Genomic DNA, 21,067 nt, shown 5'->3' on the forward strand with positions numbered 1-21,067 from the left:
CTGTTTAGATTCAGCAGAGATGGACTTCATCCTCATTCAGGAAACCTCCAAGCCTCTCTAAGATAGGCCCTTCTAAAATCCTTCAATAACTGCAGTTTGGTCAAGCGCAGGGCCTAGGGTTCTCCCCCCACCCAATCTGAAGTGCTGCTTCTAATGTGCGGCCGTAAACTGGGACTGATTTCCCCAAGCCTTTTCTCCAGCACCCTGAGTCTAACTCCATCTCTTGGCCTGATCAAGGAAAGGGAGATGCTACGTGTGGACGGAGAGACTTCTGGGTGTATGCGTGTCCCCTCCTCTGCCGTGGGTGGTGGCACTCAAGGACCCAGGTGATGACAGCATCCAGCTTCATGTGAGGCTTGAAGGGCAGAGCGGCTAGCCTCTCAAGGATGAGCTCACCCTTGGAGCACTGCTCAGGTTATTGTGCCCAGGAATAGAGATCTGCTTGTCACTGGCAGAAACAGGACAAGGGCAGGTATGAAGGTTCATTGTCGTGGGGGCTTGATCCCCTTCCCCTCCAACTCTACTGCATTGGCGGGATTCCTCTGGCTCCTGACTCCCCTGGAAGGAGCCAAAGTGGATACCGAGCTCAGCCCTCAAATCTGTCTCCCTAAAGGCACACTCAATATCAGCCCCTGAAGACCCTCCTGTTGCTCTGAGGAGGGCAACTCCATTGCCCCTTCAATTTCCCTTCCCTAGGCAGCTCCGACCTCTGATGCTCAGAACGTTCTGCGTGTCATCAGGCTCCCCACCAGCCCAGGGCTAGACTAAACTTGAGGGTGCATAGCTGTAATTCCAGCTCTTCAGGACACTGACAAGTTCAAGACCTGCCTGTGTTAAAGAGTCTAAGGCTCTCCTCAACAAGTTATTGAGACACTCAATTCTTTAATGAAAATTGGAAACTAGGGATGGTTGTGGGTTTCAATTTTCAAATCCGGGCAGCAGTGGTGCACACCTTTGATCCCAGCACTCGGGAGGCAGAGCCAGGCGGATCTCTGTGAGTTCAAGGCCAGCCTGGTCTACAGAGCAAGATCCAGGATAGGCACCAAAACTACACAGAGAAACCCTGTCTTGAAAAACAAAAAACAAAACAAACAAAAAAACCTAGGGATGGGCTGTAGTTTGGTAGTAGAGGACTTGCTTAGCACACACAAAGCTAGAGTTCATTTCCCAGCAACACAAAACATGAACATGTTTCCTTTTTTAGAATAAACAGAGACCTCTTCTGTCTGGAGACTTCTGGGGTGAGGTATCCCTGTTTCATAAGAGCTGGGGTTGGAGTTCATATATATATTAATTTGAGATTGGATCTTTCTATATAGTCTTGGCCAGCATGGAACTCAATATGTAGACCAGGCTGGCCTCAAACTCAGATCTGCCTGCCTCAGCCTCCTGAGGACTGGGATTGAAGGTACATACTACCAGCCCTGTTTTTGATTTTTTAAAGTTATTTTTATTTTATATGTATGAATATTTTGTGTGTATGTATGTATGTGTACCATGTGCACGCCTGTGGAAGCCTGAAGCTGGGAATCAAACCTGACGCTCTGCAAGAATAGCCACTTCTTCTAACTACTGAGCCAGTTCTCCAGACCCTTAAAAATCTTTCTGTTTGATTCTATGTGTATGGATGCTTTGCCTGCCTGCGTATATACCTGTGTACCATGTGTGTGTCTGGTGCCTGTAGAGGCCAGAAGAGGGCATTGGATCCCTTGGGACTTGAGTTACAGATATTTGTGAGCCACCATGTGGGTGCTGGAAATCAAACCTGGGTCCTCTGGAAAGCAGCCAGTGCTCTTAACCACTGAGCCATCTCTCCAGCACCAGTATGGGAGGTCTAGAGAGTCTGTTACCTTTATAGTTAATAACTAATGGGAAGACCTTGGGCATGCAACTAAGTCTTATAGTTCATTGATTTCTTCACCTGGGAGATGGTAACTGTGGGCTGGGTATGTAGCTTAATTGATAAGAGTATCCGGTTGGCTTGTAGGAAGATCAGTAGTATCACATAAACAGGGAATGTTGGCACATGCCTGTAATACCACCCCTTGAGAGGTAGATGCAAGATGATCAGGAGTCCAAAGTCATCCCTCCTTACATATTGAGTCCATCCTGTGCTACATGAGACTCTGACTCAAAAGAGGGGAGAGGTTGGATGGGGAAGGGGACCGGTGAGATAACTCAGCTAATAAAGACACTTGCCTCCAATCTGATGACTTGAATTTGATTCTTAGGTCTTACATGGTGGGAGGAGAGAATGGACTCCAAAAAACTGAACTCAAGTCGAGTGGTGGTGGCACACACCTTTAGTCCCAGCACTTGGGAGGCAGAGGCAAGCAGATCTTTGAGTTCGAGACATGCCTGGTCTACAGAGTGAGATCCAGGACAGCCAGGGCTACACAGAGAAACCCTGTCTTGGGAAAAAAAAGAAAGAAAGAAGAAAGAGAATAGAGAAAAAGAAAAACCGAAAATTGACCTCTGACCCTCTGACCTCCACATACCAGGGCACACATGTGCACATGCATATACACAAAGCACATACACACAAATACATAAATAATGAAAGACGGTGACTGCCACTGTCTGCCGCTCTACACTGCTGTTGGAGAAGGTAAGAGTGACCAGAATACCACTCAGAATAGGGAAATCCAGCGAGGAAGGCTTGCTCACTTTTTCCCTCTCTCTCCTTTCTTTGGGGAGATCTGTGCTTTTCCAGTACTTTCCCCAAGGGAAAGGGAAGAATGCCGTCTCCTTGGCCGTTTGAAGCCTGATATTCTAGTCTGTGGGGAAAGTGACCAAGAAGCAGCTATCCATAGGCAGAAATTCTGACTAACCATAGGGAAGGATTCCCAGGGGAGCAGGTGGTACTACTCACCAACAAAAACCCAGGGAGTCTGGAAGTCAATGGGCACCCCCACCCCCAGGACGCTTCTGGTCTAGGCATTTGTGGGGCCATAGTGGAGGAGGCAGGGGGCTGGATCCCATGACCTCTGGATGTCCTTCCTGGCTGCAGCTTTTGTATTTCAGAGCAGTCTTTCATGAACTAAGTGTGAGTCATTGCTTTCGGAGCTGACTACTCCCACTGCAGTAGCTCAGGGACGGAACTGAAGCAGGCGCGTCTGCTTCTCCTCGGGAGGACCACTGTCCCCTCTCAGCTGCAGGCTAGGAGCAGCGAGAGCCAGGTGCCTGGAAGGGTAACCAGCAGTTCACACTTGAAGGACCCCCCTCAGGACGGGGGAGGGGATTGATGACTGCTTTTTAGGGGAGCAGAGCTGTCCGAGTGGCAGAAAGACTTGGGAGACCTGAGACACGGGAGGTGGGGCCTAACCAGATCCACATAAGGATGTAACAACATCCGGCACACCGAGAGACCCATTCTGATTCCAGTCTGACCTTTGTCCCTGCTTATGACCAAACAGAGCCTTAATTTGGGAGCAACTGCCGTTTTCTTTCTAGAATGGCTGAACTGGATTTGATTCGGTTGGAATGAGCTGGGTTAAAATAGGGGTAATAAACTGGGGGTGGTGGTCCACACTTGCAATCCCAGGACTCTGGAGGGGAAGCAGAGGCAGGAGGACTGCTCCAAGTTTGAGTCTAGCCTAGGTTACTGTGAGGTCTAACCTTTGCTGCCAGCTTGACACACGTGGAAAGAGGGAACCTCAACTGAGGAACTGCCTCCTTCAGATTGGCCTATGGGCATGTCTGTACAGCATTTTCCTGATTGCTGATGGATAGGGCAGGGTCTAGCCCACTGTGGGCAGTGCCACCCCTGGGCACATGGTCCAGGGTTGGAGGGGGGAAGCTGGCTGAAAGAAGCAGGGAGCAAGCCAGTCAGTAATGCTTCTCCATCTTCTCTACTTCAGTTCCCGCCTTGAGTTCCTTCCATGACGGGCTGCAAAGTGTAAGGTGAAATAAACCCTGTCCTCCTCAAGTTCCTTTTGGTCGTGGTGTTTATCACAGCAACAAGAAGCAGACTAAAATGGTTATAGAGTGAGCTCCAGGACCGCCCAGGCTACACAGAGTAAGACCTTGTCTCAGTCTTCCCCTCACACACACAAAAGATAAAATAGGGGGTGATAATGTGTATCTTGGCATTCTTTTAAGACTTTTTTTTTTTTTTTTTTTTTTTTGAGACAGGTTTTATATTGTAGCCGGGCCTAGCTCAAGCTAATACCATAGCCCAGTCAGGCCCCTAACTTGTGACAACCCTCTTGCCTCATTCCCCCAGGTCCTGAGATTATAGATGTGTACTGCCAATGACTGGTGCGCGCGCACACACACACACACACACACACACACACACACACACACACACACACTCACGTGGCAGAACAAACATGGCAGAGGTCAGAAGACACCTTTTGGAAGTTGAGTCTCTGTTTCTCTCCTCCTACCAGGTGGAACCTAGGGACTGAACTCAGGTCTTTTTTTTTTTTTTTTTTTTTTTTTTTTGGTTTTTTCGAGACAGGGTTTCTCTTGTGTAGCTTTGTGCCTTTCCTGGAGCTCACTTGGTAGCCCAGGCTGGCCTCGAACTCACAGAGATCCGCCTGCCTCTGCCTCCCGAGTGCTGGGATTAAAGGCGTGCGCCACCACCGCCCGGCCTGAACTCAGGTCTTAAGGCTTGATAGACAGTTATCCACTGAGTCCTCTGCCCACTCCCCACATCTTGATGGAATGAGTAAAAAGCTGGCTAGGGGAAGGACATGATCAGTGGGTATTATTGTTGTCCTTGGGAACCCTTAGCCTTGAATCTATGGTTGAGCTCTGGGGTGTCTGTGAACCCCTTGAAGCTGGGTAAGGTTTTTGGAACTAATAAACATTGTCTGTTAGAAGGAACACAAAATAGAGAGCATGTGGTCTGCCTGCTCCTCAGAGAATCTGAGATCCTTAAAAGACTAAGAATCACTAGGTGGGGGCTGGAGAGATGGCTCATCAATTAAGTGCACTGGCTGCTCTTCCAGAGGACCTGAGTTCAATTCCCAGCAACCACATGGTGGCTCACAACCACCTGTATTGAGATCTGGTGCCCTCTTCTGGCCTGCAGGCATACATGCAGGCAGAATACTGTATACATAATAAATAAATCTTTAAAAAAAAAAAAAAAAGAATCACTAGGCGGGAGCCAATTGTGGTGGCACATGCCTTTAATTCCAGCATTTGAGAGGTACAGGCAAGTAAATCTTTGTGAGTTCAAGACCAGCCTGGTCTACAGAGCAAGTACCAGGCTAACCAGAGCAAATAGGGTGATTCTGTCTCAAAAAAAAAAAAAGGCCCTGGGGAGGATGATGGCTATACCTCCATTTCCAGTGTTTGAGACGCCTTGATCTGAAGAATGACTTCTCACAAAGGGGCCTCTGAACCTTGTGGCCAAAGACAGCGCAAGTGGAAAACAGGATCATCTGGTCTTCTCCTCTAGCTTTTGAATGGGCTGTCTAAGCTGGAGGAATCCATCCTAGCTGGAGTAGAGCCTGAACTCGAATCTCCCAGCTCGGAAGAAGGCTGTGCTATGTAGAGGGGACTGAGACAGGCTGGGGCCTCACCCCAATGTCCCCTACTTCCCCTACCAGCTGGTCTAGGACCCCAGAGGCAGATAGCACTATCATGAGCTAAGGCCCATGGCAGGCAGCGGTAATTATGATTTTGTGGAAACACAGAAGGCTCTTACGCAAGTACCTGACACACTTCCCGGCTGTGGCATCTGGGACAGCCAGGTCCCCAGGGGCTGGAGGAGGGCCCCTGCCAGCCCCTGCTGCCACCAGCCTCTGGCACTTGGGATGCTGGCTCAGAACTGCCTTCCTACTGCCTGTGGCACTGTCCCTGACCCGGTGTGAGTGAGCTGTCTGTGGGCCCCGTTAGCCCCAGGCATCTGACATGAGCTCCTGTGTGCAATCCCCCCCATCCTCCTTCCTGCTGCCCCCACACTCGCTGTAACCCCAGGAGACACATTCTGTGTGAGGGGACATGGAGGTGGGGACGTTTCCTCCTCAAGGAAGCAACCCCCTCTCTCCCAACTCCTGCTGTTTCTTTTCTCCTGAGGCTGGGGATACAGACTGACGCAGCTGTGTGGGGTCATTGTCCCAGCAGCCCTCCCCTGGCCCTGCGCTAGGGTGCTACCCTGTTCACTGTGCCTCCAAGTGTCTCTCGGACCACAGCCTTCTTTCTCCGTTTCCCCCACCCACCCACAAAGCATCTGTTACCAAGGTAACAGCAATGTCATCAGTCTGGGGGTAGTGAGGGAGCAGAGTCCTGTGCAAGGGAAGAACAAGGGGTTAGAATTTGGGGTGACAAGCACTGTGAGCCCCCTAAATCTTTGAGGATAATCTGGTGCCGAAGCGGGCCTTGGCCCAGACTGGGTTGGGGGCCCTCACTTCAAGTGGACCAAGAGAAAGGAGGGTGATGTGTGGGCGCAGACAGGCTGTGCGTCAGGGGTGAGGGGGTCTCCAGCCAAGTGTGGGGGAGAAGCGTGAGCATCATGAAGCTGAGATGTTGAGACAGAGGTGCGGCTTGTCTTCAGCTCCTCCCTCCCTCGGGCTGCCTCCGAAGGAAGGGTTCCAGGCACGGCTGGCAGAGTCTCAGCCCAGCTGCAGCCCCCCAGTGCTGAGACCAGTGGGACTCACCGCTCAGCCAAGCAACGCTGGACATCTAAGCTAGGAGGTCCTGCCTACCAAATGGAGAGGCCGTGGTAGTGGGTGATGAATTATATCATAGAGCAAATGGTGCTGAGTGACTGGAGGCCACGGTGGGGTCTCTTTAGTGGAGTGATGTGGGCAGTCGTTATGACCTCGGACAAGATGAAGACCTGTTTGTCCTAGCTCACTGATTGGTTGAAAATATACAGTGGGTCTGGGCTTCTCCCAAGACTGTATAAGCTGACACTCTCAGGGCTCCCTGCTCCCCATACCCCCTCCCCCAATGCCTCCCCTTCCCACATGCTGCCCCATCCGCCCATCCCGCCCACCCATCCCGAGGGAGCTCCCGGGTAAGCAGCAGCCCCATCCAGCCACTAGGAAAATATGCAAATCTGGCTCCCTGCGTCATCATCGTCATCATCATCTACCTGGCCACAGCAGCCAGCCACTACCCTCTATCCTGCATTACTCACTACTAGGGCTCACAGCCCAGGAGCAAAATGCCAATATTTCACCCCCATTTTGCAGCTGGAGAGGCTGATGCGTGGCGGGTTCCCCAGGGGCTGTCATCATTGGGTCTGGTGGTTCTTTATGAATTTTTGAATGAATGAGTGACTGAGGGAGTGAGTTAAGGGAGTGAGAGTAGATGAGTGAATGAGTGAATGAGGGAGGGAGGGAGTGATTGAGGGAAGAAGTAAAAGAGTGAATGAGTGAGGGAGTGGATGAATGAGGGAGTGAATGAGTGAGGGAGGGAAGAGGGAGGAAAGGAGGAAGTGTGAGTGAGCCAGTGAGTGCCTGGGAAGGGCTCTCCTCTCTCTAGCCCTTCAGGTTGGCACATTGCCTGGCTTCAAAGCCCCACTTGTAATTGCCTATCAGAGTTGGGCTTAGGGAAGTGACCAGGAGCAGGGACTGTAATTCAAATCTTGTTTCCTTCTAACTATATGACCTTGAGCTAGCTACTTCCTAGAGCCTCAGTTTCCTCCTTTGTGGAATGGGGCTTTAACTGAATAAGGAGGAAAAAAAGCATCTGTCACATGAGACAGAATGTTTGAAAAGTGCTCTGAAGTCCTATGGAATGACCAGGGAGGACTTGCTTATTATCCAGATAGACCCTTGAAGGATGACTGTTAAGAAACACACACACACACACACACACACACACACACACACACACACACACACATTCTTGAAAGTAGGTCTTTTTACGTAGCAGAGGCTAGCCTTAAACTGAGGATCCTTCTGCCTTTACCTCCTGAGTGTAAATCTATATATGAACACACACACACACACACACACACACACACACACACACACACGTACACACACACACTTTTATGTGCATTGGTATACATCTGTGTGAGAGTGTCTGATCCTCTGGAACACTTATGAGCTAACACTTATGAACGGTCATGAACCCTCAAACTTATGTTTTTAAGTGTTAATAATTCTATGATGGGGCTGGAGAGACAGCCCAGCAGTTAAGAGCACTGGCTGCTCTTCCAGAGTACCTGGGTTCAATTCCCAGCAACCACATGGAAGCTCACAACGCTCTGTAACTCCAGTTCCAGGGGATCCAACACCCTCACACAGAAACAAATGTAGGCAAACACCAATGCAAATAAATAAGTCATTTTTTAAAATTCTGTGATGTACCAGGTTCTGAATACAGTGGATAAAAAGAGAACGCAAAGGTGCAAGGCAGAGATGGAGGATCTCTGTGAGTTCGAGGCCAACCTGGTTTACACAGTGAGTTCCAGGACAGCCAGGACTACACAGTGGTAGTCTATCCCAGAAAAATAAAAACAGCCAGGCAGTGGTGGCGTACGCCTTTTAATCCCAGCACTTGGGAGGTAGAGCCAGGCAGATCTCTGTGAGTTCAAGGCCAGCCTGGTTTACAGAGCGAGATCCAGGACAGGCACTAAAACTACACAGAGAAACCCTGCCTCAAAAAACCAAAAACCAAACCAAACCAAAACAAAACAAAAAGCCCACATGGAGGGTTGTGGTGGTAATCTAATTGTATTGAAATATTATTTTGATTTGTACTGAAATATTAATTTGATTGTATGTTAATAAATAAAGTTGTCTGGGGGTCAGAGCTATTAGAGCCATAGCAAGAGTGTGGCGGTGGTGGCACACGCCTTTAATCCCATAGATATCTGTGTGTTCAGGGTCAGAGCTATTAGAGCCATAGCAAGAGTGTGGCGGTGGCGGCACACGCCTTTAATCCCATAAGATCTCTGTGTGTTCAGGGATACAGCCAGCATTGGAGACATATGCCTTTAAGACCTAGGGGGCTGTACATTCAGACAGTGACGAGGCAGTCATGTGTTTGGGTTTACAACCAATGAGAAGGCAGAACAACATACTTTAAAAATACGAACGGACAGGAAGTAGGTCTCTTTTCGAGAAGCTGGGACAGCAGGAGGAAGGGTGAGATTTTAGCTCTGAGCTCTGACTTCTCGGCTTTCTCTTTTACATTGTTTCTGTGTTTCTTATTTAATAAGACGGTTAGTTACATCTACATCTGGCGCCCAACGTGACAAGAATCCATTAAAAACTGCTTGGCTTGGCGGCAGGTCCGCTTTCCCGCAAGGGCGGCAGGCGGCCCGCGGCGGCGGCGGTGGCGGCAGCGGCGGCACACGGCGGCCGGCGGCGATCGGCTTCTTAGTCCGAGCTGCTGGCGTCCTAGTCCGGGTAGCAACTTCTAGCCCGGGCCTAGGTCTGTGAGCAGCTTGCCTAAAGCCGGTGCTACAAACAACTCAGACCTGCCCTGCCGAACAGGGCCCTGCCTGTAAAGCCAACGCACGTGGTCGGAGCTTAAGGAAGCCAGACCCAAGCCTTGACTCGGCACAAGAGGGAACACGTGGCTGCATTTAAGCTTTAGCCGGCTACGCTTTCTTGTGCGTTCTCTCTTTCCTCTCTCTCTCTCTCTCTCTCTCTCTCTCTCTCTCTCACTCTCTCTCTCTCTCTCTCTCTCTCTGGATTTACACCTGGGACACTAGGTGGCTGCTTTGAAAATCCCCTCGGATTTCTACTGTTCTATGCAGATTTGGTAAGTCATAATATATCAGATATTTTAAAGGAAACTATCTAAAAGAGAATTTTTTCCACATTAAAAAACAAATGGGTTTTATGTGTACATTGGAAGAAAATTGGTTTTTGTTCGAAATTTTAGGCAGTCTGGCAATGGAACAACTATATAATATTAGTATTGGTGGAATTATGCACCTTATCACTATAATAATCCACATTTTAATATTTAAAAAGATAGTCAATTTAAGTGCCAGGATAACAGCTTTAGAAGAACTTGTTAAACCTGTAAAAATTCAGACAGAAGAAATTAACAGTGAAGTTGTTTCAAGTCGGGATCATAAGGTTGCAGAAAGAAAGCCTGTTTTCACACAGTCACCCTTAATTTATCCTGTAACAGTACAGCAGATGCCTGATCAAATGGCTACACAAAATACTTGGGCTCCAATTGAAATGTTGGATTTAAAAAGGTTTAAGGAGGCAATAGTATCTTATGGCATGCATTCCCCATATGTAAAGCAAATGTTAAACACTTGGTCAACATATAATAGGATAGTACCACAGGACTGGCGGGACCTCGCACAAGGTGTTCTGGAACCCAGCCAGAGACTTCAATTTCTGACTTGGTTTAAGGAGGAGGCTAAAAACATAGAAAAACAATGGAGGGATAAAGGAGTACAAGTTTGCCAGGATCAGCTTATGGGCGAAGGCCAATATGCTTCAGCACAAGCACAATGTTTATATGATGTCCAAACCCTAATTCTATGTCGAACGGCAGCCTTGAATGCATGGGACAAAGTTGAGGAACCAGGAAAAAAATCTGAGTCATTTACAAAGGTGAAGCAAGGCCCAAAAGAGTCTTTTACAGATTTTTTACAAAGACTGGCTTCAGCAGTAAAGAGAACGGTCTCGGATTCAGAAGCTGGTAAGGCAATAATTGAATCTTTGGCCTTTGAGAATGCGAATGCAGCATGCAAAAGAATAATCAGGCCATTAAGGGCAAGATCTGCACCTATGGAAGATTGGATTAGAGAAACAATTAATGTTGAAGCTGATGAGCATGATGATACATGGGTAGGAGAAGTAATTTCAAAAGGTTTGAGGAGTGTTAGATGTTTTGGATGTGGAAAGCAAGGACATTTGAAAAGGGACTGTAGACAGGTCATTTCCAGAAACAATGTTTCTTCAAGGAACAATGGCAACAGAATGCCCCTTCCTTCTGGAGTATGCAGAAGGTGTGGTAAGGGAAAACACTGGACCAACGAATGTAGATCAACAAAGGACAGACAGGGTAATCCTTTGCCTCAGTCTTCGGGAAACTCCCAGAGGGGCCTCAGGCAGGCCCCCAGTGCAAATCCAGTTCAAACCTTTCCGGCAGCCATAGAGGAAATGCCTGCTCTGGAGAGCGATTAAATAACCAAATGCCTATTGGAATAAATCATGCTGGTCAGAATGATGAAACAGAGAGAATAGAAAATTCAGGAGAAAACATAAAGAAAATTTTTTGGCAAACTTCTATTAATGAACAAAGACCAAAATGAACAATAAAAATAAATGGTGTTTTGTTGTCTGGTCTGGTAGACACAGGTGCGGACGTTACCATAATTGCACCAGAATTTTGGCATCCAACTTGGCCTCTTCAGGAGGTAAACGTTCAACTGTTAGGAATTGGGACATTATCTCAGGTGAAACAGAGTGCAAGATGGCTCGAATGTATAGGTCCAGAAGGACAGAGAGGAAAATTAAAACCATATGTGGCTAACATAACTATGAACCTGTGGGGTCGAGACTTGTTGCAACAATGGAATACTCAGATTAACATCCCTCCAATCTCAGAAACAAATCATAAACTAGCACATGCTACTGAGAGAAATATTAGAAGATATTGTTCTAATGAGTGGTCACCAGCCATCCATATTATACAAGAACAGGGCACAATAACTGATGATCTTCCAAAGACACCAACAGCTCTACCTTTAAAATGGTTAACAGACAAGCCTGTATGGGTCCAGCAATGGCCTTTAACAACAGAGAAACTCCAGGCTTTAGAAGAGCTGGTAGAAGAACAGTTAAATGCTCAGCATATTGAAGAATCAACCAGCCCTTGGAATTCTCCTGTATTTGTTATTAAAAAGAAATCTGGTAAATGGAGAATGGTAACAGACCTTAGGGCAATTAACAAAGTAATTCAGCCAATGGGTTCTCTACAATCTGGGATGCCTTTGCCTACTCTGTTACCAAAAGGATGGCCTCTCATAGTTATTGATTTAAAAGACTGTTTCTTTTCAATACCCTTACAAGAAAAAGACAGAGAAAGATTTGCTTTTACAGTGCCTACTTATAATAATTCTCAACCGGTTAAAAGATTTCAATGGAGGGTCCTCCCACAGGGAATGTTGAATAGCCCAACTCTGTGCCAATATTTTGTACAACAGCCATTGGAAGTGATACGTAAAAAATTTCCTAAATCTATAATTTATCATTATATGGACGATATTTTACTAGCTGACTCAAATGCAGATACTTTAGAAATAATGTTTGAAGAAGTAAAGAAAATTTTGCCTCGCTGGGGATTACAAATTGCTCCTGAAAAGATACAAAGAGGAGATTCTATTAATTATTTAGGATATAAAATAGAGCTACAAAAAATTAGACCCCAAAAGGTGCAAATTCGGAGAGATAGACTACAGACTCTTAATGACTTTCAAAGATTATTTGGAGATATTTCTCATCTACGAACTATTGTTGGAGTAAAAAATGATGAACTGACTAATTTGTTCAAAACCTTAGAAGGTGACAAGGACTTAAATAGTCCAAGAGAATTATCACCTGAAGCTGAGAAAGAATTAGCCTTGGTAGAAAAGAAAGTGCATGAAGGACACGTGAATCGTATTGATCCAAAGCTGGATTGCATTTTGGTTATCTTACCTTCTAGGCGTTCTCCTACTGGAATATTAATGCAGAGGGAAGATATTATATTGGAATGGATATTTTTACCAAATAAACCAAATAAAAAATTAAAAACTTATGTGGAAAAAATCTCTGACTTGATTTACAAAGGAAAATTGAGACTTCGTCAATTAGCAGGCATAGACCCAGCAGAAATTGTCGTACCATTAACTAAGGAGGACATTGAAAAATTATGGACAGAAAGTGAACCTTGGCAAAGAGCTTGCAGTAATTTTTTGGGAGAAATTAACAGCAAATATCCCAAAAGCAATAGAATTGATCTTATAAAGAGAGCTGAATGGATCTTGCCTCGAATTGTACGGCAAAAACCCATATCTGGAGTTCGTACATTTTATACAGATGCCAACAAAGAAGGAAAGGCAGGTTACAAATCAGAAAATTTAAGTAAAGTGGTTCAAAGTCCGTATAATTCAGTTCAAAAATCAGAATTGTATGCTATTCTGTTGGTATTAATGGATTTTTCAGAACCTCTCAACATAGTAACTGACTCTCAGTATGCTGAAAGAGTGGTGTTACATATTGAGACTGCAGAATTTATCCCTGATGCTTCAGAATTAACTTCACTATTTATTCAATTACAAGATACAATCAGGAAAAGGAATCATCCTTTATATATAACTCACATTCGATCCCATACTGGTCTGCCAGGCCCTCTAGCACAAGGCAATGAAGAGATTGCTAAATTATTGATAGGAAATGTGCTGGAGGCCTCAGAATTTCATAAAAAACATCACGTCAATAGTAAAGGTTTAAAAAAGGATTTTTCCATAACCTGGCAACAAGCCAAAGAAATAGTAAAGAAATGTCCTACTTGTTCCTTCTACAATCAAACGCCATTACCAGCAGGATGTAACCCAAAGGGTACTCAGAGAAATGAAATCTGGCAGATGGACGTGTTTCACTTTGCAGAATTTGGAAAATTGAAATATGTACACCATACTATCGATACTTATTCAGGATTTCAGTGGGCAACTGCTTTGAGTTCTGAAAAAGCTGATTCTGTAATCACTCATTTGCTAGAAGTTATGGCCATCATGGGTATACCTGCACAAATCAAAACTGACAATGCTCCATCATATGTCTCTGTTAAAATGAAACAGTTTTTTGCTTATTACAATATAAAGCATATTACAGGCATACCACATAATCCTACAGGTCAAGCAGTTATAGAAAGATCAAACAGAACTCTAAAGGATATGCTAAATAAACAGAAATGGGTAACAAAAACCCCCAGAAATAGACTGCATAATGCTCTTCTAACTTTGAATTTTCTGAATGCCAATGAGAAAGGAACAACAGCTGCAGAGAGACATTGGATAATAGAAAAAACTACAGAATTAAATCAGCCTATATACTTTAAGGATGTGCTGACCTCAGAATGGAAACCAGGGTATGTATTGCATTGGGGACGTGGTTTTGCTTTTGTTTCTACAGGAGAAGATAAGCTGTGGGTACCATCAAAATTGATAAAGGTTCGATTTGAACAAGAGAGACCTCTTAATTAGAGGAGGTGATAGTTCATCAACCAGCATGAACATCCAATTTAAACTAACTTGTATCAATAAAACATGCCTTTTCATTTCATCAGATAATAACTTGCCAAAAAGGAACATCCCCAAAATTAGTCTTGGGGAAAGGTTTTTGTTTTTGTCTTTTAGGAGAATGAAGGTTAAGGAATCTGAAGAACATTGGACAAATGAGACAACTGAAGAAAAGGGACAAATCATCTATCCCAAGAAACAGAGTGAAACGGTGTATGGGTATATATTATCTAAAAAAATTTTATGTCTTCCTAAATGTTTGTTTCTGCTTTTCTCTAAAGATTTAACACTCTTGGTTTTCTAATAGTCCCAGTTCAATTAAAATTTAAAGCTGACTTTGGAGTTGGAGAATGGCTCTCTCCTTCTTTAAAATCAAGCATGTTGTTAAAAGGAAAATGCAAACTCCCTGTATCATGCCAGAATAAGAGCCATCTTCTGCTATGGTACAGGACAAAAGCAAAATTAATTAAGGGACTATTCTATTACTAATCTCAACTCTTTGATTCTATTCTGATTATTTAAACTTTTCTCAAAGTATAAATTTTATATCAAAATTTACAAGATTAATATATATATATACATTTTAAACTTTGTTAAGATATGAATGGTCACATAGAGTACTAACTAATTCTAGAAAAAAGGCTAGCTGCATATATATGTTTTTGTGTTCGAGTCTCTTATCAGTTTTCTGCAGGAAATCATGGCCAGGCCTAACATCAACTGAAGTCTCCAGAAAGAAGATGGGGCCCCACAACAACAACAATTCCACGTGGACAATAATAATATCATTAAGCTGACAAACATCATCCACAGATCAGCTTTGAACTACAAGGTGCTCAGAGCAATTTTGAGATGACTAGCTGAGATGATCCAGTCTCAAAGACTACTTGAATAAGGACTTGAGATAAACCCTGAACTTTGGCATTATACACAGACTGGATAGTGAAGGATATAGTTACCTCTCTTAGAATTTGACAATTAACCTAAAATTTTTCTTTCAGGATAAAGAAAACTTCGCCCATACCCAGCAGGAAGCAATTTTAAGAATACGACGCCCACATTCCCAAAGAGGTGGTGTGGGGCGGGTGGTTTTTTGGTCTTTTTAATGGGTTTTGGGTCTGGGATAATTTTCAGTATTTAGGGGGGTTGGTTACAAGTTATTGTCAAGGGATAGGAAAAAGGCTAAGCAAAGGAGATTAGATTTAAGGTTCTTGTTAAAAAAAAAAAAAAAGAAAGAAAGAAAGAAAGAAAGAAAGAAAAAAAAAAAGAAAGAAAAGAGAAAGACAATTACTAGTTTTAAATACTTTACATTGGATTGAATTGTTTTATATTGTACACAAATTTGAAACTGATATTGTTAGAAAATGCTATATGTATATTTCTAATTGTATTTATTCCATCCATTTAACAATGTAATGCAAATTTCTGATCCTTGAATGTTATTATTATCAACTATTAGGATATAAATAAATGAAAGCTAGTAGTTAGACATTATCATAGAACTTGTAGTCATATTAGATATGTTTTAAAAATTGAGCAGAGATGTTTTAGACAGGTCATCTTCAAACCCTTCAGAGATCTACAGAATATGGCATTTAAAATGTTTTAATAACTTAGAAAATTTTTCTTTTTTGAGACATGTCGGCTCCTGGCAGTACCAATCTACTTTAGAGAAAATATGGGCATTGAAGAAACTGCATATGGAGTCAACTTTCAATCTGGCAAAAGTTAGCCACTGGACAACAAAGTATCCTCGAATCAACAGGACAAAATGGACAGACAGATCACGAAACAAGGGACTACTGATTCTTGCCAAAACAAGTGTGGTTATGGCTTTATCAAAAGGCATCTTCTGAGGCCAGGACAATATGGCCCCATCCCTGAAGTGGCCTTCGCATCCGGAAAAGGTACGGTGCCCTTTTCTTCGAAGGCAGCTTAACAGGCAGAGGGCCGATGGATTCTGTTGTACAATGGAACAGCAGCTGAAAGCTCATGCCTCTCAAAAGTAGACTGGCATTTAATAGAGGGATGTGGAGAAGAAGGGGATGCTGAGATGAAGCCATATATACACAGCCAAGAAGAATGGACAGCTGAATTAAAAAACTGTCAACAATTTCCAGAATTTAAAATCCTGAATCATGTCAGGACACTAGTGGAATTCAGGTGTTTCTGGTACGTGGACTGCTCTCACCCAATGTGAGGTTGAACTGTTGACCTTGTGTACATCCTACTTCACAAATGAGTCTGTCAGATACACTAAGCCTATAGGCTGAAGATGATGCCCCAACACTGCGGAGAAACCTCAGGTGACTGCCCAGGCAGCTGGCTGTTTCTGTCAACTCACAAAATTTTTTGGAAGTTGCTTGCATGCACTTCCTGTTTTTATTTTTGTTAGCTACTATTATTCCCTTCTTGGGTCTCTGAGGGAGTTGAAGATTAGTTAGTTATGGTTGAAGATTAGTTAGTTATAGTTGAAAATTAATTAGGATAGAAAGTGCATTAGATACATCTTGGATTTACCAAAATAGGATAGATAATGGAATTATTTTCTCTGATTTGTCAAATACCTGTTTAGGTATTTATTACTTGTATATATTGTATATAGTTATTGTACTTTTGTATATAGTTTTTCTTTTGTTAGTTATAACCTTTTGTTTTCTTTTTCTTTTTATTAAAATAGAAAAGGGGAAATGTGGTGGTAATCTAATTGTATTGAAATATTATTTTGATTTGTACTGAAATATTAATTTGATTGTATGTTAATAAATAAAGTTGTCTGGGGGTCAGAGCTATTAGAGCCATAGCAAGAGTGTGGCGGTGGTGGCACACGCCTTTAATCCCATAGATATCTGTGTGTTCAGGGTCAGAGCTATTAGAGCCATAGCAAGAGTGTGGCGGTGGCGGCACACGCCTTTAATCCCATAAGATCTCTGTGTGTTCAGGGATACAGCCAGCATTGGAGACATATGCCTTTAAGACCTAGGGGGCTGTACATTCAGACAGTGACGAGGCAGTCATGTGTTTGGGTTTACAACCAATGAGAAGGCAGAACAACATACTTTAAAAATACGAACGGACAGGAAGTAGGTCTCTTTTCGAGAAGCTGGGACAGCAGGAGGAAGGGTGAGATTTTAGCTCTGAGCTCTGACTTCTCGGCTTTCTCTTTTACATTGTTTCTGTGTTTCTTATTTAATAAGACGGTTGGTTACATCTACAGAGGGTTCCCTAATGTTTTTGCTATGGTGCTCAGGAAGGCTAAGATACTCCCCCAAGGATCTGTGCTTGAACCATAGTGTGTCATAGAAAGCACAATCTTAGCCCCAACCAACATGCCCCCTCCTCCCTCCTTCCTTCCCTCCCTCCTCTTTTTCTCCCCCCCCTTTTTTTAATGTGGGGTGTATGTGTGTATACATCTTCCTGTGTGCAGAAGTATGTGTGTGGGGGCATGTGCATGTGTGTGTGAGTGTGTGTGCAGTTGGAGTCCAGTGTCTCTTCAACTGCTTTCTACCTTATTTTTGGGGACAAGGTCTTTCCATGAACCTGGAGCTCACCCATTAGCTGAAGCAGCTGGCAAGTGAGCTTCTGGAATCTGCCCGTCTCTGCTCCTGCGGCCTAGGTTCCAGGGCAACACCATGCCGGGCTTCTCTCTGGTCCTGAGGATCCAACCTCGGCTCTTCATGTCTGCATAGCACTTTCCCTGCTGAGCCAACTCCCTGGCCCCAGAGTGCTCCTTTCTTGCTGGGCATGGTGGTATATAACTAGGATCCCAGAACTTGGAAGGCAGAGGCAGGAGGATCTGGAGTTTGAGGCTGCCCTACACTACATAGTCAGTTTGAAGTCAGCTGGGGACACATGAAACTCTATCTCAAAACACACAGCCTAGGGAGATGGCTCATTTGCCTCAAAGGCTGAGGGGCCTGAGTTCAAACCTTGGGAGTCACTTGGTGGAAAGTGAGAGAACCAACTTCTGAAAGTTGCCCTCTGCCCTTCACATCTGCACACAAGCATATACATGCACAGACACACAACTTGAAAACAACTGAAGGAGCAGGAGGCGGTGGCGCACACCTTTAATCCCAGCACTCGGGAGGCAGCGGTAGGCAGATTTCTGTGAATTTGAGGCCAGCCTGGTCTACAGAGTGAGTTCCAGGAAAGGCGCAAAGCTACACAGAGAAACCCTGTCTCGAAAAACAAACAAAACAAAACAAAACAAAAAGAATGCAGGAAGTATGAAAATACAGGCTTTCACGGAGAAGCGTGGCCCCCTCAGTGTGCTCTCTCTCCCTACCTTACATTTACTTATTTATATTTTTTGTGTTTGTGTTATCTGTGTGGGCCTGTGCACATCATGACCTGTTTGTGGAGGTCAGAGGACAACGTGTTGGAGTCTCTTCTCTCCTTCCATGATGCAGGTTCTGGGGAATGAACTCAGTTGTCCAGCTTGGCAGCAAGTACCTTTGGCCCTAACTCCTAAGGGAGTTAAGTTTAAGATAGGGTCTTGCTAAGTTACTCAGGCTGACCTTAAACTTGCCCAAGCAGACCTTGAATTTACATCCCTCCTCTGTTAGCCTCCTGAGTGGCTGGGATTACAGGTCTGTGTCACTGGACCTGTGGAAGCCGCTTTTTAACTTTTTTTGTGGGGGAGTGGGGGTGGGGGAGACAGGTTCTCACTATGTAGCCCTGAAACTTGCTGTGTAGACCAGGGTGGCCCCAAAGCTGCAGCAGGTCCTCCTGCCTCTGCCTCCTTAGAGCTGGAAAGTGTGTGAGCCATGATGCCTGGCTTACATGAGGGTTCTTGAAGGTGTCTTCTGTCATCGGGGACTTAAATCTTGGAACCAGATGCAACCTTAAAAAATTTCCTATAATCCTCATGGCCCCAAGGAGACGGAGGGGGGGGGGGGGAGAGGGGGGCTTGTTCCACTTCACCCACGAGGCCTCATGTCCTCCCTTCCTCAGGCCCTACAACTTCTCTGGGCTTGAGGATGGGTGCACAGCCCCAGCGCTGTGCCCAGGCCAGGATGCATGACACAAGGCAGAGGGAGAAGCTGCAACCTGGCCAGCTCCATCTGCCTCAAGCTGAGCTTTTCCACATTCAACAGAGGCCAAAGATGGGAAAGAGGCGGCAGTGATGGGGAAGGGGACCAGAGAGCTTGAGCCCCTGGTGCTGAGGGGCTGGGGACAGGAAGACAGGATGGTGGCAGCTGGAGAGCCAGGCACAGCCCAAGCCTGTAATCCCAGGACTCGGGAGACAAGGAGAATTGTTGCAAGTCTGAAGGCCGCCTGGGCTGCCCAGGGAAACCCTGCCTATAAGCAAACAAGCAAACAAACGTCCCTGGATCCCTGGACTGGGGTTCCCACTCCCTGCCTGCTCCTGGTGCTCTCCTGGGAGGGTACCCACACCAGCTTTTGCCCTTTCTCTGCCCTCCATACCATAACAAGCCTCTCCATGGGTGCCCATCTCCCTGCCGACCCAGGCAAGGACAAAGCCCTGTAGGGACACCGTCCCTTTCTGCCTGTCCCGTAATCCCGCTGGGTTTGCCCTTAGAGGCTCAAGGTGTCTCTGGAGTCAGATTTGGGCTGACTTACAGAGGGGTCTCAGTGGAGACTCCTTCAGGGACCCCTGGCAGAGAGTTCTACTCCCTCGTGACTGCAACCTCTTTCTTCAGCCTTTAGAAGACAGCTGGGCTGTCCCAAGGGTCCAGGTACCCAGAGATGGAGATGCCGTCCCCGGAGGATGATCCTGTTTCCTCTTCCTGTGATAAGACTTGGTATCTGGGGTCATGTAGAGCAGGCTGTGATTGGAGTGGCGGGGGAGGTGGGCAGAGGCTAGGCTGTCTCTCTACAATGACAACGGGGCTCAGTGTGAGAGGAGAGAGCACTTCCGCAGGCAGGCTGTTTGCCCAAAAATCCAGCAGCTCCATGCCCTAGGGCAGGACATGGCAGAGGCAGAGAGACCACCCCTGTGTGTGGAAGTCCCCTCCCCAGAGTGCCACCCCCTGGGTTGTGTTCTGTAAATTCTAATCCCCAGTCAGTTACCCTCAGTGAAAGGACAGGTGTCCTGCCAGCATCTGCCTTAAGTGTGTGTGTGTGTGTGTGTGTGTGTGTGTGTGTGTGGTTCCCACATAGACAGGATGGGCATTGAGGATCAAAGGTCCTTTGGGGTTCATGTGATTCTGTGTCTCCTTGTTCCGTCTCCTAGAGTGAAGAGGCACTTCCTGGAGGGTCATGGGAGTGCCCCAAGGCCGGGGATGCGCAGAACTCTGTAGGACCTATGGATTTGGTGCCAAATAGATGTCCCTTACTCCTTGGACCTCTTGGGACCACTAGGGGAGTGGGAGATCATCTCCCCTTACAGTCAATGACACCCTGGAGACACCAACTTGGGTTACCCCAGTGGGTCCTCATCTCCAACAAGAGGCCATGCCCCACCCTCTTGCGAGGTTGCTGGTGTCTAAAGGCTAGAAGGAGGTACCGTGGGTCCAGCCTCACCCTGTGCTTGAGCTCTCTTTCAAGGATGTTTTGGTATAAAACCTGTGAGCCAGTCTTGGAGGTCTGTGTGGCTCCCCTCAGCCGCCTGCTCAGGTAAAGCTGGCTGTTCAAGGCCTTGTTTTCAAGCTGAGGGAACAGGCTTCCCTCTCTTGGGCTTTTTTTTGGAAAGTGGTCCAATATTCTTAGAATTTATTAACTCTGGAGTATCTCAAAACACCCTGAACTTTTCCCACTCTCCTGGGTCATTGCTGGACGTGGCTGGGCATTACAAAAAGTCTTTGGAGTTACAAAAGCAGGGAATAAATAGTGAGAGAGCTACAAATTGAGATTAACATTGGAGCTGGAGACCAGAGGAATGGAGGAGGAACCTCTGGCCCTGGTGGCTCCTGGGATGCTGTGATACGAAGC

This window comes from Peromyscus maniculatus, chromosome 8 (assembly GCF_049852395.1).
Source record: "Peromyscus maniculatus bairdii isolate BWxNUB_F1_BW_parent chromosome 8, HU_Pman_BW_mat_3.1, whole genome shotgun sequence".
Lineage (NCBI taxonomy): Eukaryota > Metazoa > Chordata > Mammalia > Rodentia > Cricetidae > Peromyscus > Peromyscus maniculatus.